This window comes from Mesitornis unicolor, unplaced genomic scaffold, assembly GCF_000695765.1.
Source record: "Mesitornis unicolor isolate BGI_N332 unplaced genomic scaffold, ASM69576v1 scaffold10070, whole genome shotgun sequence".
Classification (NCBI taxonomy): Eukaryota; Metazoa; Chordata; class Aves; order Mesitornithiformes; family Mesitornithidae; genus Mesitornis; species Mesitornis unicolor.
The window spans coordinates 19,471-33,412 of NW_010160276.1; the positions used below are offsets into that span (position 1 = coordinate 19,471).

The 13,942-nt window shown below is 35.7% G+C and overlaps 1 non-coding gene across 1 annotated transcript; it reads right to left on the bottom strand.

Moving 5' to 3' along the window:
- Positions 1-331: 331 nt before the first annotated feature.
- TRNAD-GUC lies at positions 332-403 on the bottom strand. Its single transcript has one exon. It is a non-coding gene; the product is annotated as a tRNA-Asp (tRNA).
- Between the last annotated feature and the right edge of the window lie 13,539 nt (positions 404-13,942).

The window sequence follows — 13,942 nt, forward strand, 5'->3', positions numbered from 1 at the left end:
ATCTCACTTCATGGAACTGAACTCAGGTGATATATCCCTTGGCTGATGTTTAGAAAAAACATGACTATATCTTCCACTACTCACACTTTAAAGGTGTAAAATATGTCCCATGGTCCTCATGACAGTATAGATTACAGTACTGAGCATTTGGACTCTTAATTTTTACATACATTACCATCTGGTAAATTCACAAGCATGAGGTTTGGTGTACTCATACAATTGATAAGAAACAGACTTCTAAAGAGTAGGATATTTGCATACCACCAAAGTGTGCCAAATGTTGAGGAAAAAAAAAGACTGTTGTGATATATGATTTAGGCTCAAACAGTGACTCCCCGTTGGGGGATCGAACCCCGGTCTCCCGCATGACAGGCAGAGATACTCACCACTATACTAACGAGGAATCCAATTAAAGTTTATTAAGTGAGTAAAGGCAAGCAAACAGCGCTCGGTGCGTGTGGACACAATCTGGTCCATCTGACACGCACGCCGTACAGTTCTCTTTTCAGGTTTATATTTCTTTAACTAATACATATTCATGGCATTTCGCAATACACTTATACATATGCATGATCTATCCCGCGTTCATATTATGCTTTGCTCTCCTCCCATCCACGCCTGCGCAGTGTTCCCTGCTGGCGGTCTTGAGGGGGGGTCGCACGGAATGAAAGCTGTTTCTTTTTTTCTTTTTCTTCACCTTTGTTAAGCTTTCCTCCTTGCACAGACTTAGTTACTTCTTGGCTCTTGCTCAAACCACAAGACTGGTATTGTCTCTTTTCTGAAGAGGGTTCAGATAAGTGTCTCCTTTCTGGCGCCTTATGGGTCTTATACAACTATACACTCTGTCATACTTCTTCTCAATCTGTTCTCTGTACAAGGACAGCCAAAATAGTCACAGAGGTCACATCTTCCCCATTTTCTTCACATTATTTTAACACGAATCAGACTGACACATCTCACAACTGTTAATTTCACATCTTACTGAAAAGTTGGTCAATTGCTTAGGTCGATCTTCAAAGTAGTTCTCTCCTGTGCTGTCTGGTGGTTATTGCTCATTAAAACAGATGAATCAAGTAAGTGAATGCAAGCCCCGAAGGCAGGACTAAATGCAGGGTTAACCACAGTGCACCCTGACGACTGTTGTCACCAGGTGCCTGTCTGAGATAAAATGGGGTTCTGGCCAGGTGGGTCCTTGGTGAGGACCATCAGGGATGGTGAATCTAAGTAGTGCCCTCAGGGCTCTTGATAGCAGCAACCTGGGAAGGATAATCCTGAGTCCTAACATCTCCCTCTCATTATAACCCATTCTACATAAAACTCTTAAACTTGCCTTGGATCATTGAGAAGGAAGTTATTACACTATAACTTGATGTTGACTAGGTTCAGATTCCATTCATTCATACAATTAACAAATACAGAAATAACATGCACATGTAAATAGACATGTATGTATGGGCATCTGACAGATGCCCAAATACAGGGTTATTTGTCCAGATGTTTCTCAAAACACCTAGTTTGGTTCTAGAGGCCTAAATTTACAAGTGTGTATCACTGAAATGATTCCTTGATAAAATGTCTATGTAATTTTTTATTACTTTTATTTAAAATAAAGTTTAAGAAATATTCAAGGAACAGAGACTTATTCAGGAAACAAAATTACTGAAAATGTTAAACAATACTTTAATTTAGATTGCATATGAAAATTCTGCAATACCTGTCACAAAAATGTAGCTTTTTTTCCTGAACAGAACATAAATTTTAGTAACAACATCTTCTCAGATTCCTAAGTCTGTCATTTCCTTTTTGTTCTTATTTGTTTGACAGAATCTAATTCCAACTTGTAGCATCACATGTCAATGTATTTTTACTTTTTGAATATGTGATAAAGAATGATTGCTTAGAAGAGAGTGTCAGCAGAATGGAATAAAAATAATGAAAGTCTAAACAAGAAAATGCATAATTAGTACTGAGAATGTTTCAGGGTTCCTTCACATGATCAGATGTTATTTACTTCTTCTTCCTCATCCAGGCGCAATGACACCAAGACTGGAGTTTAAATAAGATCACAGAGGGAGGCATTAATAGGTTTCATTCGGGCATATCCTTCACTGAGAAAGAGAGCTTGTCCCTAGGATGATCCAGCAGCATGAAATCCAGTGTCTTCTATGTTTAATTCCAAATGTGAGAAAGAATAATAATTTTTAAAATATGTAAGATTTTATCTTCTGGACACTATTTCTTCAAAGTATAGCTTAGCAAATATTTCTGTCTATACAAAATCTAATAGCAACACTGTAGATGAACACTTTTATCTGCCTTTTTTTAGTCTGACAAGGCATATTATGAGAAGTTCTTCTTTCAGTTTGCACTTACTGGTAAGGAAAAAAGTGTTACAGGAATGACATTCCAAGCAGCAGCATTCACAGGCACATTAGAAGCCTGAACACAGGGATAGATTCCTTTTTTGTTACAAGGTAGATCTGATAGCTCCAAAAAAATGCATACTCTACCCTAATCTTGCTTGTCAGATATTTTCTGGTGTGTTTTAGAAACAAATTATGTATCAGTAGTTGTAAACACTTTGCTCTCTATCAACTCTGTATTTGCTATCCTCACACGATTCATTATTTACAGTTAAACTGTACACATTTCCCCAAAAATTGCTACTACATGTGTTCCCTAGAAAGAAATCTGCTCACAAATATAAGCAGAAAGTGAAAAAAAAGCAAAAGGAAAAGGCAAAAAAAAATGCAGTGAGAGAAAAAAAAAAACAAATATTTTGTTTAAATCCACAAAGGAATTTGTAAGACAGATGGAGACACTTAAGACAGCCAGAAATAAAACACACATTTTAGAGATTTTGTATATCATAGATCAAATCAAAGCAGAAAGGTTAAAAGTTGAAATATAAATTATGTTCCAAATGAATGTTTATGATTCAACAGATACAATTCAGAGTGGACAAGTTTCCTAATATTTATGGAAGGGCTTTTCAGAACTGGATTATCAGATAGGGTATTGCATTAAATATTTTTCAATAACATGTTATTACTTGATTTGTAGAAGTTGGCTTTAAAATGAATTCAGATTCTGTAGAGGAAATTGGAAGGTGCTGATGATATGAACATCATTATGGTTTTATGGCTTGGATCACTTGAATGCAATTACTTGCTAATGCAAATGAGAACTTAGTTCTAATTTCACCATAACCTTATTTATTAACACAGTTGCTGAAAACTAAACAAGCAGGATGATTATCCATTTGGTCATGAACTGGTGGGTTCCAGTAGATCCTGGATATATCCACAGACATAAAGCAGAGATGTGCACAGTAGCTTATTTTTGCCATAATGAGCTTTTACTTTGTCACTAACAGGGCGTTATCTGCATGGTATTTAGATGCTATGTTTTGGATGCTGGAATATCTAGGGAATTTTTTGTTTGGAAAGAAAAATAATACGTTAAGAAAATCTTTGTAAAGAAAATTTTTCCCAGATAGGCCTGGAGAGATTCAGCAGATTGTAGCAACGGAACTTTCTCCAAAATTGGTGATCTGTTGAGCTGTGTTTGTAAGTTTCAAGACTCAATTCTCCAGGAATGTTTTGAGCTTTATTATTGCTAATAATAAATATTATTATAACTATTATTTCTAATATTGCTAACCTAGAATCTGCAGATAGCCTTGTGACAGAAAACTTTGTCCAAATGCCATTGTATTAAAAGTAAAGCTGTAAGGAATTGTAACACTCTATTTATAGTAATACTAATAATAAATATTAATATTTCTTTTAGTTTTCAGATTAATTTTAAATTATTTTATTTTCCTCTGAGGCTTCTGAAATACAGATATTGCAGACAACACCAAACTGGATGGGAGTGTTGATCTGCTCGAGGATACTATGGATCTGTAGAGGGACTGGGATAGGCTGGATTGATGGGTATAGTAGTACCCATGAGTAGTATAAGGTTTAACAAGGCCAAGTGCAGAGTCCTGCACTTTGGTTTACAATAACCTCATGCAGTGCTACAGGAAAGATAAAATTAACATGACCAAGAAAACTGACATGAAAGTGTTCATGCCAAAAAATAAAGCAAATAGTTGTCTAAATGATTCAGGAGAACTGCCTGAAATTTATATAATTATTAGAGGAAAATGGTAAAAGTAGCAATAGGCAAAAATCAACTGGATAATACAGAAGAACAAATAAACCTGAATAGATTTTGCCCGTTTTCTTATGTGTTCTTAATGAAAAGCAAAGGGGATAAAAGCTTAACTGTCACTGAAGGAAATGCCCAAACCACAACAAAAGCATATTGTCTTTTTCTTATTCTAACATAATCAGTATAAGAACTCTGGAGTGGGAAGAGGCAGGAAAGGCAAAGGTAAAGGCAAAGGTAAAGGATGAAAAAATTGAAAAGAGGAATAAAGCTGATTTAAATCCATTGCTTGAATTCCTGACCAAAGAAACAAGGCACATGAAAATAAGATTACACTAAGATTAAGTCCAAAATACTAGGAAAGCAAGGAACTGTCCAGGAAGAAGCCTGATGTAAGATGTGATTTTAACTTATTTTTAGCAAGGCTGGAACAACCCTTAAACATTGTCAATGTCCTTAAACTTTATACTGAAGAATTTAATGCACTAGAAAGTCTCAATCTCCTTGAAAACTCACAGTAATTCTTATTTTTCTTTATGGCAATATGATGTTTTGTTATGGTCTATATAACAATAGGAAAATCCAGAATCTCAAAGTACAGGTGTTTATTCAGTATTTGATAACAAAAGGCAATGCTTGCTCAGTAAGAGCTTTTATCTTTAGGTCTTGATCTTTCAGCTGGATCCAGAGGAGCAGAATTTTGGATAATTTCTTAATACAATTACAGATATTTCCAATGACAGACATCAGATTACAGCACTATAGCTGGAAAAAGGATTAAGTAAAATATTTGACCTGTCAGCACAAATGCAAAAATAGTCATGTTAACATGAAGATTAGGAGTGCATAGAGGTTTTCTATCTTTTTCTTAATATGTTTTTATCTTCAACTTCTTTTACTCTCTATGTAGACAGTTACACAAAATGATGGTCCTTCCCCAACTTAATGTGCACTGTATTTAAATATATACAGTATTAAATGTATTTTTTTCTTTATTCAAACTGTGTATTGCTACATGTTAACAGAAATGAAGAAGAAGAAAGTTACATGGAATATGGAAAGTGATTTCATCAGTTTCTGCAAAGGGCACACTGACAACATTGACAGTGATCTTTTGTCTGCAAAAAAGATGTTAACACATTCCGTCATACCATTCTGTGAAAACATTGGTGCATTAGAGAAATGACAATAAGAGGTTCAGAGAAAGCCCATACCAGGCATTCCAATTCAGGAGTGACTTGAAGTCTGAGAGATGGTCAAGGATGATTTTTCACCTGAAATTAATCTTTACAGAGGTAAAGCTAGATATTTTTTTATTTTCAGCATAAATACTGGAATACTAAATACTGAAATATTGGGAGCTGAAAAACCACTGTGGCTGCTATATTGCTTTCATCTTTTTCCCTCCCTCCATTAGAGTTAGAGGGATGCTGGTGTATATCTGGACTCCATCTAGATTTGGAGTCAGTAGGTATTTTAGGTGTTTCCAGGTTCCCCTTGGATATCATCAATATCATAATGAGCAATGACTGTGAATAAATTTTATGTTCAAATAAGTTTCATCTTCAATGTAGTACTTAAAATAAAGTATGCTGATAGAAGGAAATTATATATTCACAAATCAAAATATGTTATTGTGTTCTCAAAAAGTACTCAGAGCTGAACATCTGAAATACAAAACACTCTCATCACTTCTTGTCTGGCTGGGGATTTTTTCCCTGTAAAATCATATTTCCATACTTTGTTTTTCTACTTGTGTTTTGCATAAGAAAATTGCATAAAAGAAGAAATTCTAGAAAGGTTCACTAATGGACTTTTCAACAGTAAATGTCTGCCACATCTAGAAACTTTCTCACAAACATTATCTGAGTACTGCTTGCAGATCAGGCTAAAACAACCTAACAATAAGCCAAAGCCTTCTTAAAGAATCTAGAAATCTCTAAGTAGAGACTATTCAAAGACCAGGCACTCTATCGGGAAGAATAAACTGAGAAAAACCTCAACACATAGCAGAGACTTAACTTCCTCTGAGGTGTTCGCAGCAGTAGTATTTCAGAAATATGTAGAATAAATGGAAAAAGTCTTCTTTAGTCTTGTCTCCTGGACCTGTTAGCCCAAGGCCAAAGAGGGAGTTAAAAAAAACCAACTCAATCAAATATTTGTTAAAATTATTGCTTAGTCTGGAGGCCTTTTACAAAACACAAAGGAACAGCTGAATTTGTATAGCCAGCACAAACAGTAAATAAGAAATGGTGATTAATGAGAATCTTTTTTGTAAGAAAGCTTCTTTACCCCAAAACAAATTCTATGTGAAGTCAAAGTCTGTGTATTTGGCACTAAGCATTCATTACCTTTATCTATCATTTTCAGGATAAAAAAATTTTCAGTTTCTTTATGACTTTTGTATAAATTATTTCAACCATCACAAACATGTAAAATGCTGTATTTAAAGTTTTCTTTTAGGAACGCTCTAGCACCACCTGAAAGAGCTGCAATTCTGAACACCTTGTACACCTACATGTTTTGGTATTAAAGGTTAGTTTTATGACTTATGTTTATTATAATATTTTATATAGGATGTAGTATGTTTGTCTCTTTATTTACTACAAACTGAGGCTAAGCAGATAAAGCCATTATGATTCAAGGTCATATCTTCATATTATTTGTATACTTATAATTGATTTAATCAACATGACAGTGACTGCCTTTATAGCGTATTTTCAAAAAGGGAAGATACAGTGCCTATAAGGAAGAAACTTTATGGTTTCAGGGCAAAGTAAAGCTATGACTTTGCATGATTCAGTAAACAGAGCAGTAATTTCCAAAAGGCTAGCTGTGGTTTTAAAAGAAAAAGAAAAAAAAAAACAAACACAAAAAACCCACAAAAAAACCCAAACCCCAAAACAACAAAAAACCCCAACATCCTATTTACCACTGATGGGATGTTAAACCCATGATTACATGAAACTATAGCTGGTGATACAAGGAAATCCCAGCATTGTCTTTAAGACTGAAAACCAGTTTTGTTTCTAAGAAAATGAAAATATTCTTCAGAGTAATTCAAAAGCAAAACCATTCAAATATAATCCTTGTTTGTAGCAGCAAAGCAAAATAACATTTTTTTTAAGATTCATCCATAAATAAAATTGCACATCCAGACTGGATCAAAGCTATGATTTTTGTAGTTGTTGTTGTTAAGTGACCAGTGAACATGAACTCATAATTAAAACCCTGTTCTTAAGTCACATAAATAGCAAAATGCTGACAGGTGTTTCTTTTCATTACTAAAAGGAATGCAGAGTAAGATACTACATTACGTACCAAGTATCAGTAAAACCTTATTAGGCATACTTAATATTTCAGAGCATTACAATCAAATTATTGACCTTTGACAACTAAACTTTCTTTACAAATGATAATTTTGCTCTTGATTTTGACAGAATTCATATTTTTCAAACCATGACGTAATATATATTATAAAGAAAATATTTCAGACTCTAAAACTCTTCTAAAAAGTTTTCAAACACTTTTTTATGTGCCATAAACATTACAGAAAAAACAACAAATTCTGAAGCTGTGGCAATGCAGAGGCTTTTCTCTGAAAGATGTTAATGTTTATTATCTTTAGTATAAGGGATTATAACAAGTAATTCTGTTATTAAAATTAATTTTCTACATTAAATATAGTTATTAAATTTTAAGTTAATCACATAAAAAATTATAATGTCAAAGAGAAATTTTAAGATATTTTATACTTCTGTATCTTTAATAATGTGTTAACACACATGCTTAAGATACATTCTTGAAATTAGAAAATGTATCCTGTATGTTGAAATTTGGTACCTAGCATTCATTAAAGAGTCTGTTGAAACAAAAGAGGCAAGAAACTACATAAAACAAATGGCAAAGTATAAATAAAAATTGAAAGGATTTAAATAAAGATATACTCTGAAATAATAGACTTCATATTCTGATTTTACTTAAGATTGCTGTCATCTGATTTATTCATGATCAGAAAAAGATGGCTTTTAAACTGTATCATAAACATAGTAATAAATTAAAATATAAATTTGAAAGAAGCCTACATATCATTTATTTTATGACATATCTATAGCAGTAGGTATTGTTAGGTAAATGTGCGTGCTGGAGGATATTTTAAATAGTAAATGGTTGAATATTTCTTATCAGAATCTTATTTTATTATTATTTTAAATCCTTTTGTTCTAAAGTACCCATTTGAACTACATTCAAGAATGAACTCTGTCCACTCTTAACTCATTGAAAAGGAGTATTTTCTTATGATAAACAGACAAAAACAAGTTGCAAAAATTTGCTCCATGGTGAGTAGGTGGTCATTGTAATTCAGTTAGGGATTAAGTGTCTCAGAATAAGATCCATGAGTAGCAATAGACTGAGGGACCTGTCTGATGTAGTTTAAGAATGAAATTACTGAGAAGGCACATGTTCTGAAGATTTTACATGTATACTGTTTGTTAGATGAGGCTTTGTGCTCCAAGGCATTTGCAGGGGAGGCTATTGCACACTTTCAGATAGTCAGTTGAACTGATTGTGGAAGTTCTCTTCTAGAGTCCAGGTTTCTCCCATTCCTACTTGGTCCCCTAATCTGTCCATCAGTGAGGCTGAACATGTATTGATAGCTCATAGTACATACATGTCTCCATTTACAATACGCTACATATACACACATACATGCATATGCACATTTATATACATATATACATGGCCAGCCACACAGATCACAGAGAGACACACACTCATATGGGCACAGACAGCACCAATGGCTTCATCCTGCTCTTCTCTCTGGCTAAGCAGAATGGAGGTCCACTACTGAGAATATGTATAAATCCACACATGCAAGGTGGATCACTCCAGTAGATGGGCTGACAGCCCAGTAGCTAGCCCTGGATCCCAGTCTCCCCACTTGCTGGTACCTGGCTATATGATTCCCTCCAGTCCCTTGCTGGTGCAGGCTGTCTCACACGCAGACACAGACACACACACACACAGACACAAACACACACACACACACACACATATACACACACACACACACATACACACACACACACACACACACACACACACACACACACACACAGAGCTGCCCAGGACTCTCCTGGTCCCAATAACCAGCCCCTCCATGCTCTCACTCTTAATGGCACACAGGGGCTTACTCTCAGAGTTGGCCCTTAGAGATTTACATTCCTCTCCAGCTTCCAGACTTTTTCACCGGCTAGCCTGGCTTGGTCTCCCTCCATTAGTAATCACAAACTCACTCATAGACCTGCACTCCCTTGCTGGTAGCACAGACCCCCATACACACACATGTCTACTGAGAGCACCTCACTAGGTAAAAGCACTTTACCAGGAAATATTCAAAGGTGGAGTTTAATAAAGAGACATGACTGACTGTGGTGATCAGGCGCAGGTCTTGATGACATGACCAGACAAACATGCCGACCAGCTTCTGTTTACACGCAAATGGATCCTTATATTCCTTTATATAGAGAGCTATTTCCCATACTTGCTCCACCATAAATCACCTAAACCTCTCCCCTTTCCCACCTTTGATGCCTTTTTTAAGCACCCCATAATAAATTCTGTGCAATCCCAAAATGCTTTTCCCTGCATCCCATAATGTGTTTCTCAACCCTTATTCCAATAAGTGCTCTGGAGAGCTGCTTCCAATGACCCCTCCTGATGGGTATCATGTGTTGCCAACAGGGCTGAAGGCTCTGCTGGGACAGTCATAGGAGGGGCTCAGACCAGGCATTCATTATTTGGGAGTCTGCAATTTGGATTCTTTTCAGCTGTTGTGATCCTGTACTCTTCTGGATTTGTGGAGAGGTGTCTTTGGTGGGATGGTGGCTTTGCTGTGGTAGGCCTGGGAGCAACAAGGACAGGTTGCAGTATCAAGTTACTGCTCCTGCCATTGTTTCTCTTAGCCTTCTTTTGTGTGTGCAGATGAGCTCCTTATCACTTAACCTAACACAAACTCGCTTTAAAAGCTTCTGATATTAGAACTATACTAAAATACTTCACTCACATATTCCACATGGTTTGCTGACAATGTATGTTTTGGAACCAATCCATCAGAGGACGATGTGCAATCTTGATATTGTATTTAAGATGCTTATCAGTCAATCTTTTGCAAAACTAAGGGGTTCTAATGAGCAGCTTTGGACTATTCCTAATGTGAAAACATTGCTGACTTGCTAATAGGAAGGAAAGGGGTGCAACTATAAAAATTGTTCAGAGAAATCAAGGCCTTCCAACTGTGCTACTGCAACAGTGGCAAATGCATATTACAAGGCTTAGATATGCAGTTACTACTAAGTAGTAGTGTGTGATGAAGCAGTGTAACTTCTTTTTAATAAATGGAACAACATATTAAAATGTCAAAGATGATAAATACATCTTTTGATCAATCAACTGCAGACATCCCCTCATATGCATCATTGTACTGGGCATACTTAAAATATTAAGCTGCTGCAAGCACAATTTTATGAGAGATCTGTGCATATAAGCACACTATGTCATATACTAATAGTTGCTTTCTTTTACAATGAGACCTTTTAGAATTATGAAGATGGTGACTTCTAGGTCTCAGTGTATTCCTGAGAAGGCAAAGAATCAGAGCCAGGTGCCCAAGCAACTTCTGGATCAGACAGGAGGACACAAGTCCAGTGTTAATCACCTAGTGTATGTTGGGGCTGGGGTGGGGGGTATGGGGGGTGTTTGGGCTGTTATCAACACAAATTTGGGGATACAGTAATTAGTTTTAACATATTGTTGCCTTGCCTAAAACAGTTTGGGTCAAATCTTGACTACTGCATAACATACTCATCATTTGTGCTTTGATACAATTCAGTACTGAATACAGTTAGCAGTTGCAATATGTGACACAAAGCACACAAGGAAAGTTAAATAATTCAATTTGAATTACTCACATACCAGTTAATTACACAGTAGCCATATTTTTACAGGAAAGAAGTGGACGCAATGGAACAGGGAATCTTGTCGACAGTTGCTGCTTGCTAGCAACCTACCTTTTTTTGAGACCATGGATATTTTCTCTGACTTCTATTAAAATTTCATGATGTACTACTTTGATATGGCTTAAAAGTTCCTAGATCTGGCTGATCTAAAATAATCTGAATTATATAACCTTCTAAATGAACCTCTAGTATATTTATTTGCTTTCTGATGGGGTCGCTCATACTGAGTCCCAGAGTACACTTAAATGTTTCCAACTGAACTCAGTTTTCAATTTTTCCTTGTTCTTTGTCCATCCTCTTGTTTCTTCCTTTTACCCTGCCAACTCACATCTGTTCTCATTTAGTCTTTGTGTTATTATATAATCACTTCTTAGCATCCCATATTTATTGCACTCTTTACTTGCCCTTTTTCAATAATACACATATTGTTCTTACCAAGATTATTTTCTAATTTGCATTCACAACTTTACAGTAGCAGAATGAACATCTAAAAATATCCCTCAGAATTCTACTCACTTAAAAATAAAATGAGGTTTCAGCCTCTCAAGACTTGTTAGTATTTAAAATCAAGCCCCACAAAGATGACTGCTCAAGAAAATAGATAGTAATTTCAGAGACATTCTTATGTGCCTATTCAGCTAATGCTCTCTTAAGGGGGCACTAAAGGGGCTTGAAGGACCTGAAATATAATGCTATTTTGTGTGCTCTCTTTCCAAAAGGAGCTTTTCAGGACATACCATGAAAAGTTTCACACGGGAAACTCTGCCTTTCACTTCTTATACCTGTTTTTTAAAAGTTTGTGAACTTTTAAACAGTGTTACTCAAAACAATTATATATCTCTTTGTATTGTGATTGTTGATGTAATATAAGAAAATGAACTGTTGTTTTAATTTGTACTATCATAGCCATTGAAAGAACCACAGGGCTATAATCACTTTACTGGAAGGCTTGCATAGTTCAAATCAATTCACTCAAACACCTGCTAACAGACATGTATTGGTTTTTAGTAAAAATATGATTAGTAGTTGCCACATTTAAGTACAGAGAAGGGAATGCTTCAATTTTAAAATGTTTTTATTGTGTTACTTACAGTACCTCTCTTTCCAGAAAACTAAATAAGATATTACGAGTTACTAAAGAGATCTGCTGTCACAGAAACATTCAATAATTTGTTGTTTTCAAATGAAAATTTAGCATCTTCCCTTGCCCATGTATAAGTAGCTGAAATTGTAATTGTGGTTCTTTTTTTACTTTATACAAAACAATAAATATGAAACTAAATATTTAAAAATACCGTCTGTCATTATGGCATCCATCATATAAATGGTAACTCCATTACTTCACAATTAAAATCGTAATTAGCTTCATAGTGTTGACCCTACTATTAATAACACTGTACACAAAGAAAGAACCTCCCCTGCCAATAGAATCAAAGACACTTCTTTCAGGTATTCTTTTCAACAAGGTAGAGAAGGTAGATAGATACAAGAGGTTTTGAAAAGATTTTGAAATATAAGCCAAGATTTCATTGGCTTTTGTTGAAACTCAGAGATGTACAGTCTTGGCTAGGACTCAGGTCCATACAAAGAAACATAAAATTAGACGTCTAAGTGTAGCAGTACATACAAGATATTTATCTGACTTCCTGTAATTCAGAGCTTAATTCGGTTAAGTTATATAGTATTCAGAGCTTAATTGAGCTGCACATAGGTAGGTGTCTAGTGGCAATAAAATGAGCTTATGTCAAAAAAAATTGAACTTCATGTTTTCAGCCATTTCAGGAGAGCTGGGCTATCTTATCATGCTTCTGCTGCTGCACAGAAGAATGTAAGGTTCCTGCAAGTTCTATAATCTGTCTTGTAATGCTGTGTAGTCTTGAACATCCATCAAAATTCAACTAGCAGGAGTGATTTCATCTGTCATTAACTTCTGCCAACAGAATCTAGAAAGCTGCTGAAATGACCTGTAAGTAGTTTCTGTGATGAAACAGTTTAATAAAGCCTTTTACTTTACTTCCTGCATGTACCATGGACTTGATTAATTTGAGCACACATACTGGAAGCCAGTTTTCTCTCAAGATAAATCCTTTCCTAGATAGTCTCACAGATGCCATGTTCTATCTGTTATCTTATATCAGATATCCTAGGGAAACTCAACTGGCAAAAAAGTTAATTATGTATTGGTATTTTAATCAAACCATTAGTGTTACTTGAGATGTCTGGATAGGCAACCAAGACACTCTAGGCAGAAAACTTATGAGAAGCCGTTGACCTTCTGAAGTAGCTGCTAGAAGATCAACTGTTGGAGGCTGGCTAGGTTTCTGTGACTGATCATCACCTAGAGCTCACATATGAAAATCTAGGCCTTCATTAAGTTACCTATATAAGTGGTGTCTAGTGCCATTTAATAGGTCCTAGAATATAATTCCAGGTCAAAAATATCCTGCTGCAGTATAAAGCACATTCGTGATCTCTTGTCCTGTCCCAGGTCTACTGCATTGACTATCTCTCGTTTAATTGCTTAAAGGCCTGTTGTTGTTCGGGGCCCCATTTAAAACAATTTTTCTTGTGGATCACTTCATGGAGGGGTCTCACAATCTGACTGTGCCCAGGAACATGCATCCTCCAAAACAACACCACACCCAAGAAGGCCTGTGTTTCTTTGTTATTAGTAGGTGGGGACATGGCCGCTATCTTGTTAACCACCTCTATAGGGTTGTGGCGATGCCCATCCTGCCATTGAATCCCCAAGAACTGGATCTCTC